Genomic DNA, 22,096 nt, shown 5'->3' on the forward strand with positions numbered 1-22,096 from the left:
TATGGTGACGACGGTGGCAAAAACAGTAAGGCTCTGAGACATTAAAAGTTCTCTAAAACGTGACAAGTTAGGATGTTGTAAGTCTTAAAAGAGTTAAATAAATTTCCCAAATCCACATGGCTAATGCACAGCAGAGCCAGAATTAAAACTCTGACACGTCTATCACTAGCATTCGCTCTCTCAACCATTACATTTTCTGCCACTCCTCCATGGAATAGAGATACTCTTTTTTAAAATTTAAAAATTGTTTTTATTTTTTGGCCGTACTGGATCTACGTTGCTGCGTAGGCTTTCCTCTAGTTGTGGTGAGTGGGGGCTACTCTCTAGTTGGGAAGCACAGGCTTCTCACTGCTGTGCCTTCTCTTGTTGTGGAGCACGGGCTCTAGAGTACACAGGCTTCGTTCAGTGGTTGCAGCTCCCAGGCTCTAGAGCACAGATTCAATAGTTGTGGTACACAGGCTTAATTGCTCCATGGCATGTGGCATCTTCCCGGATCAGGGATCGAACCCATGTCTCCTGCACTGGCAAACGGTTCTTTACCACTGAGCTACCAGGGAAACCCTGGAGATACCCTTTGTTCTTAACCTGTAGGGTTATTTACAGATTCACATAGGATTAGCACAGATTTCAGTCAGACAATCTGGGCTTGACTGACTTTTGATATAATTTGGAACATGTTAATTAACTTCCCTGAACCTATGTTTCTTCACCTGTGAGATGGAAATCATCATAGAACCTCATCATGGGAATCCAATAGGGTGATGCATGTGGAACATTAGCACATATCTAGCACATAGTAAATGTTCAATAAATGTTAGCTATGATGATTTGTTGCTCATTCTTAAGTACTTAATGTTAAAATAGGAGAGGACTTTTTCCTGCTTGGGTTCACACTTAATATCAGGGCCTTATTCTAACAAAGCTGACTTGACGGTAATTAGGTGGTTGAGGAAAGGCTTGCAACTCATCCTCAACACTTGGCATTGCCTTCCCCTCGAGGGAACGCTGGCATCCTGCTCCCATCAGAGCCTCGACAGTCGCACAGTCTACACACACTTGGACATCAGCATCACGTACGTATAGTTGTATAGCATAAAATAATGGGTTGTTATAGTCTAGCTTTTTTATTCTTCTCTGTATTTTATCTGCTGCCTCCACAGAAATGGTCATGTAAGTAAGCAGAGAAAACAGCTGCAGACTGTAGAAGCTCAGATGTGTTTAGGTGATGAAATCTTCCCCATAGGCCTTGTGAGGAAGCATTTCATCTTGAGTATCAAGAGCTGACTTGGGTGTGGTGAGTAACTCTAGTTTTCTCTCTTCCTATCAACATATAGTCAATTGGAGGGGAAACGCATTTGGTGTTCCCTATTTAAATAAGTCCATAATTTAACGACTCAAGCAGTTTTTGTTTAGCTGTGTCCAACTCTTTTGAGACCCCTTGGACTGTAGCCTGCCAGGCTCCTCTGTCCATGGATTTCCCAGGCCAGAATACTTTTCCCAGGCCAGAATACTGGAGTGAGTTGCCATTTCATTTTCCAGGGGATCTTCCCAAACCAGAGATGGAACACACATGTACTGCACTGGCAAATGGATTCTTTTCCACTGAGCCACCAGGGAAGCCCACTCAAATAGTATTCTTCCCTTTTTTTTTGCCATATCCATGCTGTACTGCTACCATTATTTAATAATAGTTTTCTTTAGATGTTTAATTATGTGATATTTATTTTTGTTAACTTTAATTATTTGTTATTTATTTACTTTAAAAGAAAATTTGTCTCTGGCTTCAGCAGAACATTAATAAAATTAGGCATAGTAAAGAGAATGTTCCCAGAGAAAGGCATGTAATGTAAAACAATATTTTTTTAAAACAGAGATTTCAGCTTCATTTGTAAGAATTTTTAGTTAAAACAAAAAAATTTTAAATTTCATTCCTTCTCTCTATTGGCATTTCCTCTGTTACTGTGTTCTATTTTCCCATGGTATCTATCATCTTTTAATATACTATGTTATTTGTTTGGGTTTTAAAATTTTCATCTGTTTCTCCCCACTAGAATGCTAGCTATGAAATTGCAGTGATATTTGTTAGTTTATTTGTGAACAGCACCTGACCCATATTATATGCTCAATAAATATTTGTTGAATGAACAAGCAAGTAAATAAATGAACTATCAAAATTCTGCATTGAATTATGGATAAATAAGTTATTATAACATTATTTGTCCAGTTAAATATTTTTGATATTTCTAAAAATTAAAAAGTAATTACAGTAATTATCCTTTTAGTATACCTGCATATCAGCATAATGTGTATCTAATGCATATTTTTAAAGTATATATCTATTAAAATGGAAATGTTGGTCCACGCAAATTCAGAGTCATCTAGCATATTGCTGGCGGTCTTTGGGAAACACTTGTTTTGTTCTAAGAGCATCTTTTCCAGAAGTACTAAAGGTGACCAGACTGTCTACCTCTCCTTAGACCTCTCTAAGTTTGACTCTGAATTCTATGTCTGGAAAAAAGATGGTGTGAATGTCTGAAAAAGTAGATGGTGTGTGTGGGTCTTGGCTCCAAAAGCAGCATTAAATTTTCAAGAGAAACCACATCATTATGGGAGGAAGTTGCAAAGTTTGAGCTCAGGAGACAGACTACCTGGACCGAGTCCACACTTCACTATATTCTTTTCTGAGTGACCTTGGGCAATTTGCTTAATTTCCCTGTGCCTCAGTTTCATTTGAAAATCAAAGTTCATGTGTGCCAAGAGCCAACATGTATTTGGCATGTAATAAATAAGTAATGTTATCTAATATTATTATTAATATAATTTTTAATAACTATGGTTATACACAGCACATTTTTCTAGGTGTTTACAGAACACTCAGATCACTCCAGGCTATTCTAAGAACTTGCCGTTATAACTGCAGATCAACTGCCAGCAGACTATGAGGCATTCTGGAGATGTTTATCTCAGAGATAGGCCAATGTCCTGATTCCACCCCCTCCCCCTGCCCCGGCAGAAGGGGCAACAAGCTAGGGATCATAGATGTGACTGCTGTTTATTCCTTGTCTATTCTGTAGGAGATTCTTAGCATATTGTGTGTTTACAGAGAACATTAAATGGAAGCATCCAGGATCTTCTTGAGGTCATTAAGGTATCATTCTGATCTCACTGCATGTCCTTTATCAATACCACCAGCAAGCAAGTATATCAGAAGCACTCTCCATGAACTCCTCACTCCTATGGCCAATCACCTTGTGGATGACTCTACACTCTGCCTTTGCTCACCCTATATCCTCTGTAAGTCCCTTCTCTGCCCTAATTCTTCAGCCTTCAAGATTTATCCATCACCTCCTTCAGGGACTCTTCACTGATACCAGGATTAGCATGAGATTAGCATTAGAAATGAGATTCCTGCAGTCCCTTGTCACATCTTTATTAATATGCTAATGATGTTGGGTAAAGAATCCATCTGCAATGCAGGAAACACTGGAGACAGGAGTTTGATCCCTGGGTCAGGAAGATCCCCAGAAGGAGGGCAGGGCAACCCACTCCAGTCTTCTTAACTGAAAAAATCCCATGGACAGAGAAGCCTGGTAGGCTATAGTCCAAAGGGTCACAGAGTCCGACACAACTGAGCAAGCGTGCACAGGGAGGTAATACTGTTGAACCATAAATATTTCTTAGTCTTTTCTATTTGATTGTAAGCATTTTGAGGTCAGAAATACTGCTCATTCATTCATTTATTGATACATTAATGATGTACTAGGTACCAAGGACACAGCTATGCACGCTTTTCAAAGAACTTTATATTCTCTGCTTTAGCTCCGCTCTGAAGACTGATGCTGGGAAAGATTAAAAGAAGGAGGAGAAGGGGACAACAGAGGATGAGATGGTTGGATGGCATCACTGACTCAATGGACATGAGTGTGAGCCAATTCCATGAGATGGTGAAGGACAGGGATACCTGGCATGCTGCAGTCCATGGGGTCATGAAGAGTTGGACAGGACCAAACGACTGAACAATGACAATAACAACAGTATTGGATGCAAATTTCCTATGGCCACCCACCTGCAGTGTAGACTCACCCATAAGGTGGTTGGCCATAGGAGTATGGCCATAGGAGTTGTTTAGCAGATGTGAATCCTCCCCACAACCACACACAAATGAAAGAACTAATTGATGACCATGAGCACGTAGCCCCAGGCCTCTTGGAGACTAAGGACTGATAACGTTAACCCCCTGTGACGCCACTCTGCTGCCTCAGGGTTCAGTTCAGTTCAATTCAGTCTCTCAGTCATGTCTGACTCTTTGCGACCCCATGGACTGCAGCACGCCAGGCTTCCCTGTCCATCACCAATACCTGGAGCTTACCCAAACTCGTGTCCATCAAGTCAGTGATGCTATCCAACCATCTCACCCTCTGTCGTCCCCTTTTCCTCCCTCCTTCAATCTTTCCTAGCATCTGGGTCTTTTCCAATAAGTCAGTTCTTCCCATCAGGTGGCCAAAGTTATTGGAGTTTCAGCTTCAGCATCAGTCCTTCCAATGAATATTCAGGATTGATTTCCTTTAGGATTGACTGGTTGGATCTCCTTACTCTCCAAGGGGCTCTCAAGAGTCTTCTCCAGCACCACAGTTCAAAAGCATCAATTTTTCAGCGCTCAGCTTTCTTTATGGTCCAACTCTCACATCCATACATGACTATATGGAAAAGCCATAGCTTTGACTAGATGGACCTTTGTTGGCAAAGTAATGTCTCTGCTTTTAAATATGCTGTATAGGTTGGTCATAGCTTTTCTTCTAAGAAGCAAGCATCTTTTAATGTCATGGCTGCAGTCACCATTTGCAGTGATTTTGGAACCCAAGAAAATAAAGTCTGTCACTGTTTCCATTGTTTCCCCATCTATTTGTCATGAAGTGTAGTGTCATTCAAAGAATGTGCATAAGGTGATCAAGTACCCTGAAACCCCTGCCCCCAACCAACATATTAAAAATGCTTTGCCAAAACCCTTCAGGGAGATCAAGGCTTTTCAGGGCTTAAGCCACCTCTCTCCTTGCATGGCCTTGTAATAAGCCTTTCTCTGCTCCAAAAAGAAAAAAAGACTACAAATTTTTAAAAAAATAAATGATATTGAGGGCTAAAACAAGAGAACTACAAGAAACTCTGATGGCATATAAAGGGAGAACATAACCAAACATAAACGTGTTTGAGAGCCTTGAAAAGACGTTCCTGGAGGAATTGTGGAGTATGGTGGAGGCAGGTGGCTTCAGACAAAAGGAAGTGCATGCTGGTCCTGAGGTGTGAAAGAACACAGCGTGTTACTCAGTTTTTGTTCTATGTGAGTACCTAGCATAGTACCCCAATAAAAATTTAAAAAAAAATTTACAAGTTTCATTTCAGTATATGTACAGTTTTATTTTAATTTTTCTCTAATTTTTACTATGGGAGGCACCATAATTGTCAGAATTTCTACAGTGCTTAGGAACTCAAAATGTCATTACTTACTGCGCTGAGAGGACTTTAGCCAAGTAGTACAATAAGCACCTGTACCCCACTGTGAACAAAACAGTCTTAGTTCCTGTCCTGTAGAACTTAAGAGTCTGATAGGTGGTGCAGCCAAAGAATAAGAAAACCAACCACTAAACAAACAGCGAAATTTCACAAGTGCTATGAAGCAATGAACAACTTGGGGGAAGATAAGGATGGAGAAGTAGAGAGTGGGAATAACTCACTATGGGATGACATTTAAACTTGGAAATGAAGTATGGATTATACCAGCCCAGTAAAAGCTAAGAAAAGAGAGTTTCCAATGGAAAGATGAGCTCTTTGGAGAGGAAAAGCACAGAGGAGAAATATGTTTGATGGTCACCATAGTTGGATGGGCTTCCCAGGTGGCTCAGTGGTAAAGAATCTGTCTGCCAATGCAGGTGACCCAGAAGACACAGGTTCAATCCCTGGGCCGGGAAGATCCCTTGGAGAAGGAAATGACAACCTACTATAGTATTCTTGCTGAGGAAATCCCATGGACAGAGGAGCCTGGTGGTCTGCAGTCCATGGGGTTGCAAAGAGTCAGATATGACTGAGCATTCACACATATGCATAGATGGATATGGTGACCTTGAAGGAATGTGCCATGAGGGGAAGTTGGAAAGGCAGACAGGAACCAAAGTATGCAGCATCATGTAACCCCCTGTCAGGCAATTGGAGTTTTTCTTAAATGCAAGGAAGAATCATTGAAGACTTTAAATTTGGTTTGAAGCACTGTGGGAAGTGACATTTTTCTGGGCAACAGTGTAGTTAGGATGTAGTTATGATGCTGTGGTCATCTAGGCTGAACATGAGAGCAGTTAGATTAGGGTGGTGGTAGTGGATATGGGTTTCCCTGGTAGCTCAGCTGGTAAAGAATCTACCTGTAATGTAGGAAACCTTGGTTCAGTTTCTGGGTCTGGAAGATCCCCTGGAGAAGAAATAGGCTACGCACTCCAGTATTCATGGGCTTTCCTGGTGGCTCAGACAGTAAAGAATCTGCCTGCAATGCGGGAGACCTGGGTTCAACCCCTGGGTTTGGAAGATGCCCTGAAGGAGGACATGGCGACCCACTCCAGTATTCTTGCCTGGAGAATCCCCACAGGTAGAGGAGCCTGGAGGGCTACAGTCCATGGGGTCGCAAAGAGTCAGACACAACTGAGCAACTGAGAACAGCACAAGCACAAGCACAGCACAGTGGATATGGAGAAAATTGGACCATATCAAACAAGTACATTTTAGAGGTGGCATTGCAAAGACTTGCAGATGCTCTGGAAGCTGAGGCTGAAGAAGAGGTGAATATCAAGAATAGCATCTAAGTAGACAACAAAGTCCGCATTTCGAAGAATTGGAAGAGGTTTGGTTTTTACCTCCTGTGGTGAGGAAAGGCCTCAAGGCTCTGGCTCTGAAAAAGTGTGGGGAAACCTGAAGGGGTTCTGGTTGCCCGACTGCCAGGGCTTCCTCCTCCCTCCATCCTCAGGCTTGATGTCCTTGAGAATTAGGCATTAACGACCAGGTGGTATGTTGGGTAAATCATCACTGAGCTTAGGCAACTGTAGTGGAAGCAGTCTAGCTGGAATGGGATAGATGACGCCTGGATGAAACAACGATTCTAACTCAGATAATCCTCAAGCCTTGAGAAGCAGATTGCCAATAAGAAATGGCCTTCCTCTACTCTGAGCCTCCCAAACTACATTCTCTTCCACAACAGCTGACTCCTTCCTGATACCTTCTAATCATGAGACCTGGAAATCATATCTTCTCTTAGATCCATTGCCTCATATACAAGGCCAGGGTGAAAACTGCCCTTGCTTACTGAATGCAAAGAAATAGAAGAAAACAACAGAATAGGAAAAAGTAGAGATCTCTTCAAGAAAATTAAAGATACCAAGGGAACATTTCATGAAAAGATGGGCACAATAAAGGACAGAAATGGTATGGATCTAACAGGAGCAGAAGATATTAAGAAGAGGTGGCAAGAATACACTGAAGAACTATACAAAAAAGATCTTAAAGACCCAGATAACCATGATGATGTGATCACTCATCTAGAGCCAGACATCCTGGAATGCAAAGTCAAGTGGTCCTTAGGAAGCATCAGTATGAACAAAGCTAGTGAAGGTGATGGGATTCCAGTTGAGCTATTTCAAATATTTTCTTCAGCTCCAAAATCACCACAGGTGGTGACTGCAGCCATGAAATTAAAAGATGCTTGCTCCTTGGAAGAAAAACTATGACCAACCCAGATAGCACATTAAAAAGCAGAGACCTTACTTTCCCGACAAAGGTCCATCTAGTCAAAGCTATGGTTTTTCCAGTAGTCATGTATGGATGTAAGAGTTGGACCATAAAGAAAGCTGACTGCCAATTGATGCTTTTGAACTGTGGTGTTGGAGAAGACTCTTGAGAGTCCCTTGGACTGCAAGGAGATCCAACCAGTCAATCCTAAAGGAACTCAGTCCTGAATATTCATTGGAAGGATTGATGCTGAAGCTGAAGCTCCAATATTTGGGCCACCTGATGGGAAGAATAGACTCATTGGAAAAGACCCTGATGCTGGGAAAGATTGAGGGCAGGTGGAGAGGGGGATGAAAGAGGATGAAATGGTTGGATAGCATTACTGGCTCAATGGACATGAGTTTGACTAAGCTCCAGGAATTGGCAATGGACAGGGAAGCCTGGCGTGCTGCAGTCCATTGGGTTGCAGAGTCAGACGTGACTGAGTGACTGAACCTACTGAATTACTGACTGAAGGTCATATGAATTATGTTTGTAAAAACCTTAGCCCGTGCCTGACAGATGGAAAGATCTCTACAAGTCCCAGTTGTTCTATTATATTATCTCCTCCTCCACATCTGAACCTTTCTTATTAAAGCCCCAATCTTTTCCTCCCAGCCCCCAAATTCTTGGACAATTTCTCTAATGCTTCCCACCTCATGACCCCCGTACTATTCCTTATCCCCCTTAAATGGGCAAGTATTTATTTTCCACTGACAGGGCAGGGGGCGGAGGGACCAAAAGGAGAAAAAGTCTGTAAAAGTGAAACTTACAGCATTCACGCTCTCTCACATATTTATGAGCCAACTTTCTTTAAATATTTACACCTTGTGTTTACATCTTATTACTTTTTGATTTGTTTCTTATAGCTGATCTGAAGTGTGAAATTGGAAACTTGAAGCTTGCTAACACTTCCATGCTAGAGAAATGCACAGTGAAGAAATCTGAGTTTCATGGGATTTTTCCTCCCCACACCAAGGATGAGATTTTGCAGGAAATCATTGAGATCACTTACACCTGCTCCCTGCACCCCCGCCCCCCTGCCCACGTAGTACTCTTCTTTAATGTGTCCCTGGCTCTAGCACCTGCTACAAGCTGAAGGATCTTTCCTTTTGGGAACCAAATGGGTTTGATTCTGAATGGAGATGGTAAAACTAAGGCAGGACCAAACCCAGAGAGGGAGTTAAAGTTCAAGAAAACAGCTTTTCTCTATTTAACTCTACTAAAACCTCTTTTCTTTTGCCCTAAGTCCAAATTCCTTCTCTTTTCTCAGCATCTATTTCTCTTTCTGAAATATTACTCAGATATTAACAAAATCTCAATCAAGCCCTAAAATAAATCTGTAAACTCTTATCTCTTACTGAAGTATAATTTTGATAATGGTAAAATCAAGATCCTTAGGCAAATGCAAAATGTACACATCAGTGATTTTATGTGTTTATTATTTATTAAATCAGAGATCCTGTAATATGCTAAAACTTGCCCAAAGAGCATTTGAGAAGCTAAATATTTATAGGGAATATACAAATTAAAGGAAAAGAGTAGTTTTTATTATGCTGTCAACAGAAGCATCCGTTGAGATGCTCATTTTATGCACAGGAGTGATCTTTATGACCTTGAATAAACTAAGCTAGTGGTTAGTTTTTTTGTCTGTCTTAATAGCCAACCCTTGTATCACCTGAATCAACAGATGGAATGAATATTAATCTCTTGTTCATGGGAGAAACCTCACACAGGATAAGGGTGCAATGGTCTGAAACTGAACTTGGAAAAATGGAATTTCATATCTTTCTTCCTAACATTTCTTGGTGTTGCCAGATAATTTATTAGCCTCATCCACTGACTCACAACACACCCAGAGTTAAATATGGCGGTTCTCGCTTCATGCAATGTCTTTGTCTCTCACAATATCCTCCCATTTTACAACTCTATTTATGGCAGAGAGATAAGTAACTGAAATAAAGAATGAAAAAGAAGAATGGATGACAGCAATGTTTCCAGGTAGAATGTGGCACAGGTGCTTGAACCAGTCTTGACCTATCACAGATGTGATGTGCTCTGTGTGGAAACTGAAAGATCCCTCCTACTCACACTCACACACTGGGGCCCAAGTATTCCTGCCTGAACAACACTTTTGTGAAAAGCAGAGAGAATTGTTCTCAACTCACTAAAAAATCTTTGCATAAAAGGAAAGAGCTTTTTCCTTCCCTAAAAGGTAGAGGTGAGAGTGAATTTTCCTTACCTTGAAAGGTGCTAAATATTTCTGCCTGACAAGGATCCAGGGCATCTTTGGGCAACCACTGTGTGTGGAGGAGAAGAGACCTGTGCAGGGTGGTAAAGAAGCCTAACAGACCATGTGTGCAGGACATCTGGAAGCAGCAGGGTCTCCATCTTCATGGGCTCTGATGAAGACCTGGTCCTGAGAAGCAAAGACCAGAGGCTGCGGCACCAATTCTTGAGCTCATATAATAATCTCTTTGAGAGCTTTTGGCAGGAATGTGACCTTTCAGGGTGAGTAGGTTGGGGCTCATTCACTCACCCAGGCAAATCAGAGGTCAGGATAATTTGGTTATGCAACAAATAGTTATTTTTAGGTTCCTTCTCCAATCTCTCACATCCCTTTTCAGTTGGGTAAACTGAGAGTGAGCTACAGAAACGCAGTGCAGCAGCATGCTACACCCCTATCATCTGTCTGGCTTTTCATGCGTCACGGTCTCCACATTAGAGTAGGGCAGCAGTAGAAAATACAGACATTTTGACTTGTGTAATTTTTTCATGCCCCAAATTCCCATTAATCTCACTGTTTGTCTTCATAAAAGAGAGTTTCCTGAAGGGCACAAGAAGAGAGGAAATTTTGTTTCACTACTTTCCCTTGATTTATTTAGAATGTCTGGCAGAGGCCTTCCTAGCTCGGAGTCAGTATGAGAAATCCAGCCTGGGGGAAGGACTTCATGCCTCTGCTTTTCAATAGAACTATAAACTCTGTGGACCTTACTTCTTTAGCATCCCTTTCAAAAGAAAGCTCCTCTTAGAAAGCTTAACACCATGTAGCCACAATTCCCTATAGAGTTATTATAGCTGTGCTTCTGGGCAATGCAGAGAGTCAATGAATTTTACACCACAGAGGTCTCCTTAGGGGTCACTTACATCATGCCAACCCCAGGCAGATTTAGATTTTATATTATAGTAAGGGAAACTGGGCCAGGGACTTATCCAGAGTTTGGGGTGTTTTGCCTTCAATATGAGAGCAGAGTATCAGTGGTAGAATTCAAGACTGTTCTTTTACTAGATTATCCTCTTATCTCCTGAAAGGTCTGATACATAAGAATGCCTTGAGTATGGAACTTAACCTCTACTTTCAGGCTACTCCATTGCCCTAGGGGAGGCTTTACAAGTCATTGCATCAGGAGCAAATAAACACTGAGAAAAAATGTCCATTCTTTCTATCTCCAAACATCTCAGCTTCCAAGCCTTCTTTTTTTTATCTTTAGTCACTCTATAACTGGACACTCAGACAGGAGGAGTAGGTCACATTGCTTTGTGATTATGTCCCTAGATTCCCAGCCTCTGTAGCCAGGAACAATTTTTACACACAAATGCAAAAGGAGAAGTTGCATATTGTGCTTCACGCACTTTCCTCTGTAATTCTTCAGATTTCTTTTTCTTTTTTTGATACATGGAATGTCTATTGACTATCTGATTTTAAGAAAATTAGTAGGAATTTATAATTCCTACTAATTGAATTTTTGAGAGAAGATCTTTTTTCATAATTGAGAGAAGTTTTTTTTTTTTTTGATACATGGAGTGACTATTGACTACCTGATTTTAAGAAAATTAGTAGGATTAAAGAACCTACAGTGAATCAGAGGTGACGGAGTCTCTAATATTTCCTCCATTTTCCCCATCATTTCTATTTTGGCTCTAAAACACAATAGCATCGGACATAAATTTGAGCAATCTCTAGGAGACAGTGGAGGGCAGTGGAGCCTGGCGTGCTGCAGTCCATGGTGCCATGAAGAGTCGGACACAACTGAGTGACTGAACGACAACACACAGCAGCATGAGGATATCAAGGAGGAAGAGCAAAGTGCTTTGGATCATGCAATGTCCTAATTTTCCTCTGGAAAATGTCCTGGGTCTGACATTATATAGAGACTGGTAAATGCAGATATTACAGAACAAGAGTAGGTTTATTTCGTGTACCAAACCTCAGTATGAGATATCAAGCCCAGAAAGAACACTTAGGCCTTACAGTGGCTTCTGTGACCTAAATCAGACGAAATCAAAGTCCTGGTCTCGTATAGGTGATAATGACAATCCTTTTTATCTCTTGAACCAAAGCTTGTAACAGGTACTAAATTTAGTCTCTGAGCCTCAGTTTCTCAGATCAATGTGGGGAAGGCTCTATAAATAGGGTTTTAGAATCTTATTTATACGGTATGAGATAAAGAAAAAGGTATGAGATAAAGAAAAAGGAGCTTTATACTTTGGCTACTAACATCTCCTGGGATTTCCAGGTTTCTTTAGTCTAAACTTTAGCTGCTGCTGCTAAGTCGCTTCAGTTGTGTCCGACTCTGTGTGACCCCATAGACGGCAGCCCACCAGGCTCCCCCGTTCCTGGGATTCTCCAGGCAAGAACATTGGAGTGGGTTGCCATTTCCTTCTCCAATGCAGGAAAGTGAAAAGTGAAAGTGAAGTCACTCAGCTGTGTCTGACTCTTAGCGACCCCATGGACTGCAGCCTACCAGGCTCCTCCGTCCATGGGATTTTCCAGGCAAGAGTACTGGAGTGGGGTGCCATTGCCTTCTCTGAACTTTAGCTAGTATACCACAAAACTGAATGAAGCAATATCCTCAGTCCTCATATTTTCCTCCATTTGGCACCCTGTTTTCAAGTCAGACACATTCATGTATAAAATAGAGGATGAAAAAATGAAGAGGATTGAAACTAACAATTCTAAGTACATGCATGCATGCTAAGTTGCTTCAGTCGTTTCTGACTCTTGGCGACCCTATGGACTATAGCCCACCAGGCTTGCTGTCCAGGGCTTCTGCAGGTAAGAATATTGGAGTGGGTTGCTATGCCCTCCTCCAGGGGATCTTCTCAACCCAGGGTTCGAAGCCAGGTCTCCTGTGTCTCCTGCATTGCAGGTAGTTTCTTTACCACTGAGCTACCAGGAAAGCCCAGTTCTAAGTACATGATATGGTTTTTTCTTAGTTCAGAGTCTAGTCTGAGAGACCAAAACGTGAAGAGGAATCCTGATATTGTTTCATTTCCTTTAACAAATATTTGAGTGACATGTCCCCAGCATTGCTAGTGTCCTTTTAGTATGGACATTTCCCCTCTACCTTCACCTCTCAGTAGAGGAGCGATTCTGTGATTGTCCCTGCAAAATCCTCAGTCTTTGTAATTGTGCATGGGAGCTACAATTGGAAACTAGCACTGGACTTTCATTCTCCAATGAAAGTCCTTTAGAATACATCTCACTTCACTTTTCCTCCAGTCTTGGTTTGATTAAAAATTCATCAATAGAACACTGACTCTCACTCCTCCCAGGACCATCCCCAGAAGTTGTTGAGTCTAATCACCAAGATCAAGATCTTTCCAGTCATGCCTTTTGGCAGGACCTCATCTAAACTGTAGGGCAGTCATGGGTATATCCTATGTCTTATGTTATTAAACAGCCTGAGACTGGTTTTCACATGTATACTTTGGTGAACAAATTTGCTATAGGAGAATCAACTGGGACTCTTTATGCTAACTCTTTTATCCTATTCCTGTTTTCAGTCACCTCTATCATGGCCAAGAATGTTAGCACTGAGTGCAGGCCAAAGAACAGTCATGGAATGCTTTGCTTCATGTCTTATACTTATCTCCCCAATACTCCTTTCTACTCTTAATTGAGAATAAAGAAGTATTCAAAGAATGATGGAGATACTTAGAAAGTCAAAGGAGCCAACTTGAAAGAACTCCCACTAGCAAAATCTGGGAAAGTTTCAGCACAAAAATGAATAATTGTAGTAATAGAATATAATATACAGAATAAAATTAGAATCCCATGAGTCCATGCCATCATGAATAAACAAATAAATAAAATGGAATAAATAGGGGAGAAGGGAAAGCTCCCTTCTATAGTAGGATGCCAGTTAATAACTGTAAAAGGAATCACCTATCACTTGGCAAACAGTCATTTAGTCAACATCGTAGCAATATTTTTAGACGTGAATCATCAATGGATGCTGAAAGTAATGAGTAAAAGTTTGATGAGGAAGAGGACATTTAAAGAACCTCAAACTGTTTCACCACAAGGTCCCTCTTTAATTACAAAGACAAAAATAATAACTTTATAGTGATGAAAGTTGGTAGATAACTCTAACCAAGTGATTACAGCACTGAGAACAGGACAAATAGGTCTCATGTGCCTCCTTAACACGATGAACTGAAAAGATCACAACATCCCTTCCAAGAAATCTCTGCCAGACACATGATGCTGCTGCTGCTGCTAAGTCGCTTCAGTTGTGTCCGACTCTGTGCAACCCCATAGATCTGTGCAACCCTCCCCATCCCTGGGATTCTCCAGGCAAGCACACTGGAGTGGGTTGTCATTTCCTTCTCCAATGCATGAAAGTGAAAAGCGAAAGTGAAGTCACTCAGTCATGTCTGACTCTTAGCGATGTCATGGACTGCAGCCTACCAGGCTCCTAGGTCCATGGGATTATAGCAATTTTAATCCTCGAGGAAACAGTGAATAAACCCAAATTGAGGGATCTTCTGCAAAATAAGGCTTACATGCTTCAAAAATGTCAAGGTAATAAAAGACAAAGACTGAGAAAATCTTCTAGATTAGAGAAGACTAGAAACATGATTACTAAATGCTTTGGAATCTTGGATTGGATCCTGGGGAATCAAAACAAAATAAAGCAACTTGCCATGAAGGACATTAAGAAGATAATTAGCAATATTTGAATGAAGTATATAGATTAGAATTTATCATTGTTAATTTCTTGATTTTGAGAATTGAATCCTTGTGAAAGAAATAATTCTTGCTTTTAGAAAATATACATGGTACTTAGATGAACAAACATAATGTCTGAGTTTTTCTCTGTAAGTTCTCTTTTTCCTCCCTTCTTTCCCCTCATTTCTTTCTTTCTCCCCGTCCTCCCTGCTCCTCCCAGATTGCTGCAATGATGCTCACAGGAACCTCAAGTACACAGGGTGCAAATGGGATAGAACCAGTCCCTTCTTATGATGATCTTCCACTCTCCCTTTGGCACTGGCTATTGGCAGAGTTTACTGGCCAAGTAGCAGTGGAGTTTGCATAGTCCCAGCCCTAATAACACAAAACAAAGTAGTGAAGGGTGAAACGGAAGCTGAGAGACAATGCTCCCATGTCTCTCAACCCTTCAGAGCTTTCTAGGACATGCCTTCATGACATGCTTCAGGATAAGAGACTCAGCGCTGGAGAGGAAACTTCATGTTGCCTCTTAGGTGGGCAGGATGCTGACTCATGAGTATTCATGTCTCCTGGTGTCATTTTCCTAAAGGGGGCACTCTTATTCCACAGGAAGTAAGCTATATGCTTTATTCTTGTGGTCAGAAGTTTCTATAAAATTCTCAGCAAATTTTTCACTAGTGTTGGGATCTTCAGTGAGAATCAATTATTATGAGCTCCCTCTCCAGGAAAGAACATTTATAGACATTTATAGACAATCTACCTCTCTCTTCCAGCCTTAATGAGATGTAAGATCCCTACACTGCATAATGAGCATCTTTCCCACCCAAGAGCATTACCAGATCTCTCTAAATTTGACCTTCAGGCTATGTTTATTTACTTATTTTTAAAAATATGCCTTCTGGAAGAATACCATCAAATTTTAGATCAGTAAACTGTGTGATATGCTTTATGTTTAGTACCATAGAACTGGGGTGGGCTTTTAAAAAAATAAATAAATAAAATAAATAATTTAGTTATTTACTTATTTTTGGCTACACCACATGCAGCTTGTGGGATCTTAGTTCCCCAATCAGAAATCAAACCTGGGCCATGGCAGTGAAAGTGCTGAGTTCTAACCACTGGACAGACAACAAGGGAACTCTGGGAGTGGGCTTTTATAGCTAGAGTTTGGGGACAAATTCATTGTTGCAGAATTAGGAGGAGTAAAACTTTAAACTGCATCTTCTATTATGCCTCCTGAATTCTCAGGTTTTGTTCTCCATTATTTTAAGCCCTGATGTATAGAGAAGACCCTCAAGGGACAAAAAAAAAAAACCAACAAAAAAAACAAAAAAAAACAGGATTCTGTGCCTCAACTAATGTCCTCATTCCTTGAGATTCTTGTCTACTTTACACTCATGCTTAAAGGCAGAGTCATGAGGCAGGGAAAGGCTTGCTTCTTACAGGCTCCTCTAAGCCCATCAGAGCTATCTATGAGTGTCTTCATGAACCAGTTCTTAGCATGAGAGACTGTTTGTGAAGAATACTTTAAGAAGCTATATGCATCCAAGTTTCCCACTGCTAAATTAAAGGAGGCAAATTGTCCTGTCAGACCCCTGGGCCTCAGGCATCATCACTGTGGTTGTCATTATCTGCCAAATTTTCACTCAGGCATCACCACTGTGGTGTGGGTGGCCATGGCAAGTCAGAGCCTCCTCAGTTACATATGGACACTTAGAGCGTGAGTAATTTTATCCTTTCCTCCTGGGTGGGCTAGTTCTAACGTCTTAGCATGAATGCAAAGTCTTTTCAGTGAAAACCTTGGAGATGCTTTAACGGTCAGCATGATGGGAAAAGATTAGCTGAAATAAGGAGAAATGAAGATTCAAGATGTATATCCTAAACTATTCTGCCTTCTCCAGACTACTCACTCAAGCTCAAGTCATGGGACATTGAAAAAGAAAGAACCAAAGGAAGGAGCATTCTCTCTTTTCAGAGTTTCCTGTTCTTTGGTTTCATGGCAGAGGACCATAGATAAGCATGAGAGGCTGCTATCAAATTTTAAGCAGTCTTTTCTTATTCCCCAAGAATTGTCTAAGAATAGTCTTTTTGACCCAGAGGGAAAAAAATAATTCTGAAGAGAGATCTTAATTTTCTTGTACCCAGAAGTATGTGAGCCATGTATGGTCTCTGCTCTACTGTCTCTCATAAGCACCTTAGCTGCTGAACAGTGACTGTAAATCACAGGCTCCCAAGGGCAACAAGTCAACTCAAGTAGAATCAGAAGGCATGTGGTCTCCTAGGCACCTCCAGTACTTGTTCTCTTCTGTAGTTCTCAGTCCCAGCATGTATGGAGTCATAGACAGGTATACCAGAAGGCTGGGTTTTATTTCAGACCCTTTCTTTGTTATAGGGACTTGGTGTAGGTGGGCATTGAAAGACAGTGAACGGAGATACTTTGTGAAGCCTCTCTGGAGCTCCCCACATGGCCCAGGCATTGTCTTTGGGGCCCAGAGCCTATCTGAGAAATCAAGGCTGATGGTGGGACTTGAGTCCAATGAGACACTCACTCTGTGTCCCTCTCTGGATACTTCTCTAGTGTTCCTCCAAGGAACTAATCTTACACTTATTTCATCATTAATTTGTGTGTGTGGGGGGCGTGGGGTGGGGGGGGGTGGGTGGGCGGTAATACTGTGTCAGGTAACTGAGACGTAAAACAAACCAAACATTATACACCTAAAATTCAAGCTGAGTCCCTATAATCAGTTGCAAGTATTGACTATCTTTTTCTCCTTAGTCTTCAGAGCTGAACTGCTCGAAGTGTCCTTTATACTTAAGTCCAGAGTTAATGACTGTACCAGCAAGAGGTTTACAACAGTGTTCTTGGACTCTGCCTCCAGTCCTCTTAAGTAAATCAAAACCCACCTTTCAAAGAGCTGCCTTGCTCTCTTTTCTTTGCCTCTCAAGGTTCTGGATTAAAGAGGTTCCAAAATATCAATGAACTGTCCCTTTTCTTTCAGTGTTTCTTTCCTCTAATTGATTGAGTTCCCTAAGTGCGGGCGGCTGCGACCAGCACATTTAGCGCGGGGGGCTACCCCATGTCTGAGGTCAGGGGCAGAAGCCGGGAGGACCCCATCCCCAAGAGGAGGCGGCCAAGAGGAGTTACCCCATGTCCGAGGTCAGGGGCAGCGGCCAAGAGTGCCAGGCTGCAATGGCGCAGGAACAGCGGAGAGGAGCTACCCCACGTCCGAGGTCAGGGGCAGTGGCCGAGAGTGCCAGGCTGCGACGGCGCAGGAACAGCCAAGAAGAACTACCCCACGTCCGAGGTCAGGGGCGGCGGCCGGGAGGAGCAACCCCCACCTCCAAGGAGTGGTGGCTGTGTGGGCGCAGGAGGGCCCAGAGGAGCTATTCCACGTTCCAGGTCAGATGGGGTGGCAGTGAAGAGATACCCCTCGTCCAAGGTAAGGAGCAGCGGCTGCACTTTGCTGGAGCAGCCGTGAAGAGATAGCCCACGTCCAAGGTAAGAGAAACCCAAGTAAGACGGTAGGTGTTGTAAGAGGGCATCAGAGGGCAGACACACTGAAACCATACTCACAGAAAACTAGTCAATCTAATCACACTAGGCCCACAGCCTTGTCTAACTCAATGAAATTAAGCCATGCCGGTGGGGCCACCCAAGATGGGCGGGTCATGGTGGAGAGGTCTGACAGAATGTGGTCCACTGGAGAAGGGAATGGCAAACCACTTCAGTATTCTTGCCTTGAGAACCCTATGAACAGTATGAAAAGGCAAAACGATAGGATACTGAAAGAGGAACTCCCCAGGTCAGTAGGTGCCCAGTATGCTACTGGAGATCAGTGGAGAAATAACTCCAGAAAGAATGAAGGGATGGAGCCAAAGCAAAAACAATACCCAGTTGTGGATGTGACTGGTGATAGAAACAAGGTCTGATGCTGTAAAGAGCAATATTGCATAGGAACCTGGAATGTCAGGTCCATGAATCAAGGCAAATTGGAAGTGGTCAAACAAGAGATGGCAAGAGTGAACATCGACATTCTAGGAATCAGCGAACTAAAATGGACTGGAATGGGTAAATTTAACTCAGATGACCATAATATTTACTACTGTGGGCAGGAATCCCTCAGAAGAAATGGAGTGGCCATCATGGTCAACAATAGAGTCCGAAATGCAGTACTTGGATGCAATCTCAAAAACGACAGAATGAACTCTGTTCGTTTCCAAGGCAAACCATTCAATATCACAGTAATCCAAGTCTATGCCCCAACCAGTAACATGAAGAAGCTGAAGTTGAACGGTTCTATGAAGACCTACAAGACCTTTAAGAACTAACACCCCCAAAAGATGTCCTTTTCATTATAGGGGACTGGAATGCAAAAGTAGGAAGTCAAGAAACACCTGGAGTAACAGGCAAATTTGGCCTTGGAATATGGAATGAAGCAGGGCAAAGATTAATAGAGTTTTGCCAAGAAAATGCACTGGTCATAGCAAACACCCTCTTCCAACAACACAAGAGAAGACTCTACACATGGACATCACCAGATGGTCAACACTGAAATCAGATTGATTATATTCTTTGCAGCTAAAGATGGAGAAGCTCTATACAGTCAGCAAAAACAAGACAAGGAGCTGACTGTGGCTCAGATCGTGAACTCCTTATTGCCAAATTCAGACTTAAATTGAAGAAAGTAGAGAAAACCACTAGACCATTCAGGTATGACCCAAATCAAATCCCTTAAGATTATACAGTGGAAGTGAGAAATAGATTTAAGAGACTAGATCTGATACATAGAGTGCCTGATGAACTATGGACTGAGGTTCGTGACATTATACAGGAGACAGGGATCAAGACCAACCCCATGGAAAAGAAATGCAAAAAAGCAAAATGGCTGTCTGGGGAGGCCTTACAAATAGCTGTGAAAAGAAGAGAAGCGAAAAGCAAAGGAGAAAAGGAAAGATACCCATTTGAATGCAGAGTTCCAAAGAATAGCAAGGAGAGATAAGAAAGCCTTCCTCAGTGATCAATGCAAAGAAATAGAGGAAAACAACAGAATAGGAAAGACTAGAGATCTCTTCAAGAAAATTAGAGATACTAAGGGAAAATTTCATGCAAAGATGGGCTTGATAAAGGACAGAAATGGTATGGACCTAACAGAAGCAGAAGATATTAAGAAGAGATGGCAAGAATACACAGAAGAACTGTACAAAAAAGATCTTCACGACCCAGATAATCACGATGGTGTGATCACTGACCTAGAGCCAGACATCCTGGAATGTGAAGTCAAGTGGGCCTTAGAAAGCATCACTACGAACAAAGCTAGTGGAGGTGATAGAATTCCAGTTGAGCTATTTCAAATCCTGAGAGATGATGCTGTGAAAGTGCTGCAGTCAATATGCCATCAATATTGGAAAACTCAGCAGTGGCCACAGGACTGGAAAAGGTCAGTTTTTATTCCAATCCCAAAGAAAGGCAATGCCAAAGAACGCTCAAACTACCGCACAATTGCACTCATCTCACACGCTAGTAAAGTAATGCTCAAAATTCTCCAAGTCAGGCTTCAGCAATACATGAACTGTGAACTTCCTGATGTTCAAGCTGGTTTTAGAAAAGGCAGAGGAACCAGAGACCAAATTGCCAATATCTGCTGGATCATCAAAAAAGCAAGAGAGTTCGAGAAAAACATCTATTTCTGCTTTATTGACTATGCCAAAGCCTTTGACTGTGTGGATCACAATGAACTGTGGAAAATTCTGAAAGAGATAGGAATACCAGACCACCTGACCTGCCTCTTGAGAAATTTGTATGCAGGTCAGGAAGCAACAGTTAGAACTGGACATGGAACAACAGACTGGTTCCAAATAGGAAAAGGAGTACGTCAAGGCTGTATATTGTCACCCTGCTTATTTAACTTATATGCAGAGTACATCATGAGAAATGCTGGACTGGAAGAAACACAAGCTGGAATCAAGATTGCTGGGAGAAATATCAATAACCTCAGATATGCAGATGACACCCCCCTTATGGCAGAAAGTGAAGAGGAACTAAAAAGCCTTTTGATGAAGGTGAAAGAGGAGAGTGAAAAAGTTGGCTTAAAGCTCAACATTCAGAAAACGAAGATCATGGCATTCGGTCCCATCACCTCATGGGAAATAGCTGGGGAAACAGTGGAAACAGTGTCAGACTTTATTTTTCTGGGCTCCAAAATCACTGCAGATGGTGACTGCAGCCATGAAATTAAAAGACGCTTACTCCTTGGAAGGCAAGTTATGACCAACCTAGATAGCATATTGAAAAGCAGAGACATTACTTTGCCAACAAAGGTCCGTCTAGTCAAGGCTATGGTTTTTCCAGTAGTCATGTATGGATGTGAGAGTTGGACTGTGAAGAAGGCTGAGCACCGAAGAATTGATGCTTTTGAACTGTGGTGTTGGAGAAGAGTCTTGAGAGTCCCTTGGACCGCAAGGAGATCCAACCAGTCCATTCTGAAGGAGATCAGCCCTGGGATTTCTTTGGAAGGAATGATGCTAAAGCTGAAACTCCAGTACTTTGGCCACCTCATGTGAAGAGTTGACTCATTGGAAAAGACTGGGAGGGATTGGGGGCAGGAGGAGAAGGGGACGACAGAGGATGAGATGGCTGGATGGCATCACTGACTCGATGGACGTGAGTCTGAGTGAACTCTGGGAGTTGGTGATGGACAGGGTGGCCTGGCGTGCTGCAATTCATGGGATCGCAAAGAGTCGGACACAAATGAGAGACTGAACTGAAGTGAAGATAATGAAGCCAAAGAACAAGTGAGTGAACAAGTTTGTTTATAGCAAATGAGTAAAGAGGAAGTTAGAAGAGGTAGGAAATGAAAGAGAACCTTTCTTCTGTCACCTCTCTCTGACTCCTGAGGTCTTGCTCTATGGCTCTCCCTGACAGGAGTGCTCCCTGAGGTTTTGAATGGCTAAAGGATGGTCTTAGCCTGTACTTGGTCTAGTAACAATTTTCATTGTTAACCAATTTTACAATAAACAAAATTATTCTTCAAGGAAGTACAGTTCAAACACTCCGCAGAGCCTACTTAGGTAAGAGAGTTTAAAAACAGCCAAACTCCAGCCTCCTTGCCCCCAAACCTCACTGCATTGGCATTGATGTAATTTTATGCCAGTCTAAAATAAAAGGAAATGCCCCAAGTATGGTGCAATAAAGTGCATTAGAAATATATTCTCTGGAATAGGAAAGGGTTCCTTGCAGTTAAGCATTTGGGAAGAGAACCCCAGGTGAAAAGGTAAGCAGACATGGCAAGAGCAAATTAAACATGAGGGTACATTTGTTGCAGAATCTGGGTAATCATCCGC

General features: G+C 42.0%; 1 long non-coding RNA gene across 1 annotated transcript; it reads left to right on the forward strand.

The window, feature by feature from the left end:
• Positions 1 to 943: 943 nt before the first annotated feature.
• On the forward strand, positions 944 to 9,231 carry LOC129642236 (uncharacterized). Its single transcript, XR_008709568.1, has 4 exons — positions 944 to 1,073; positions 1,161 to 1,294; positions 3,104 to 3,294; positions 8,670 to 9,231. It is a non-coding gene; the product is annotated as an uncharacterized LOC129642236 (long non-coding RNA).
• The last annotated feature ends 12,865 nt before the right edge of the window (positions 9,232 to 22,096 follow it).

The sequence above is a fragment of the Bubalus kerabau genome, chromosome 1, assembly GCF_029407905.1.
Source record: "Bubalus kerabau isolate K-KA32 ecotype Philippines breed swamp buffalo chromosome 1, PCC_UOA_SB_1v2, whole genome shotgun sequence".
Classification (NCBI taxonomy): Eukaryota; Metazoa; Chordata; class Mammalia; order Artiodactyla; family Bovidae; genus Bubalus; species Bubalus kerabau.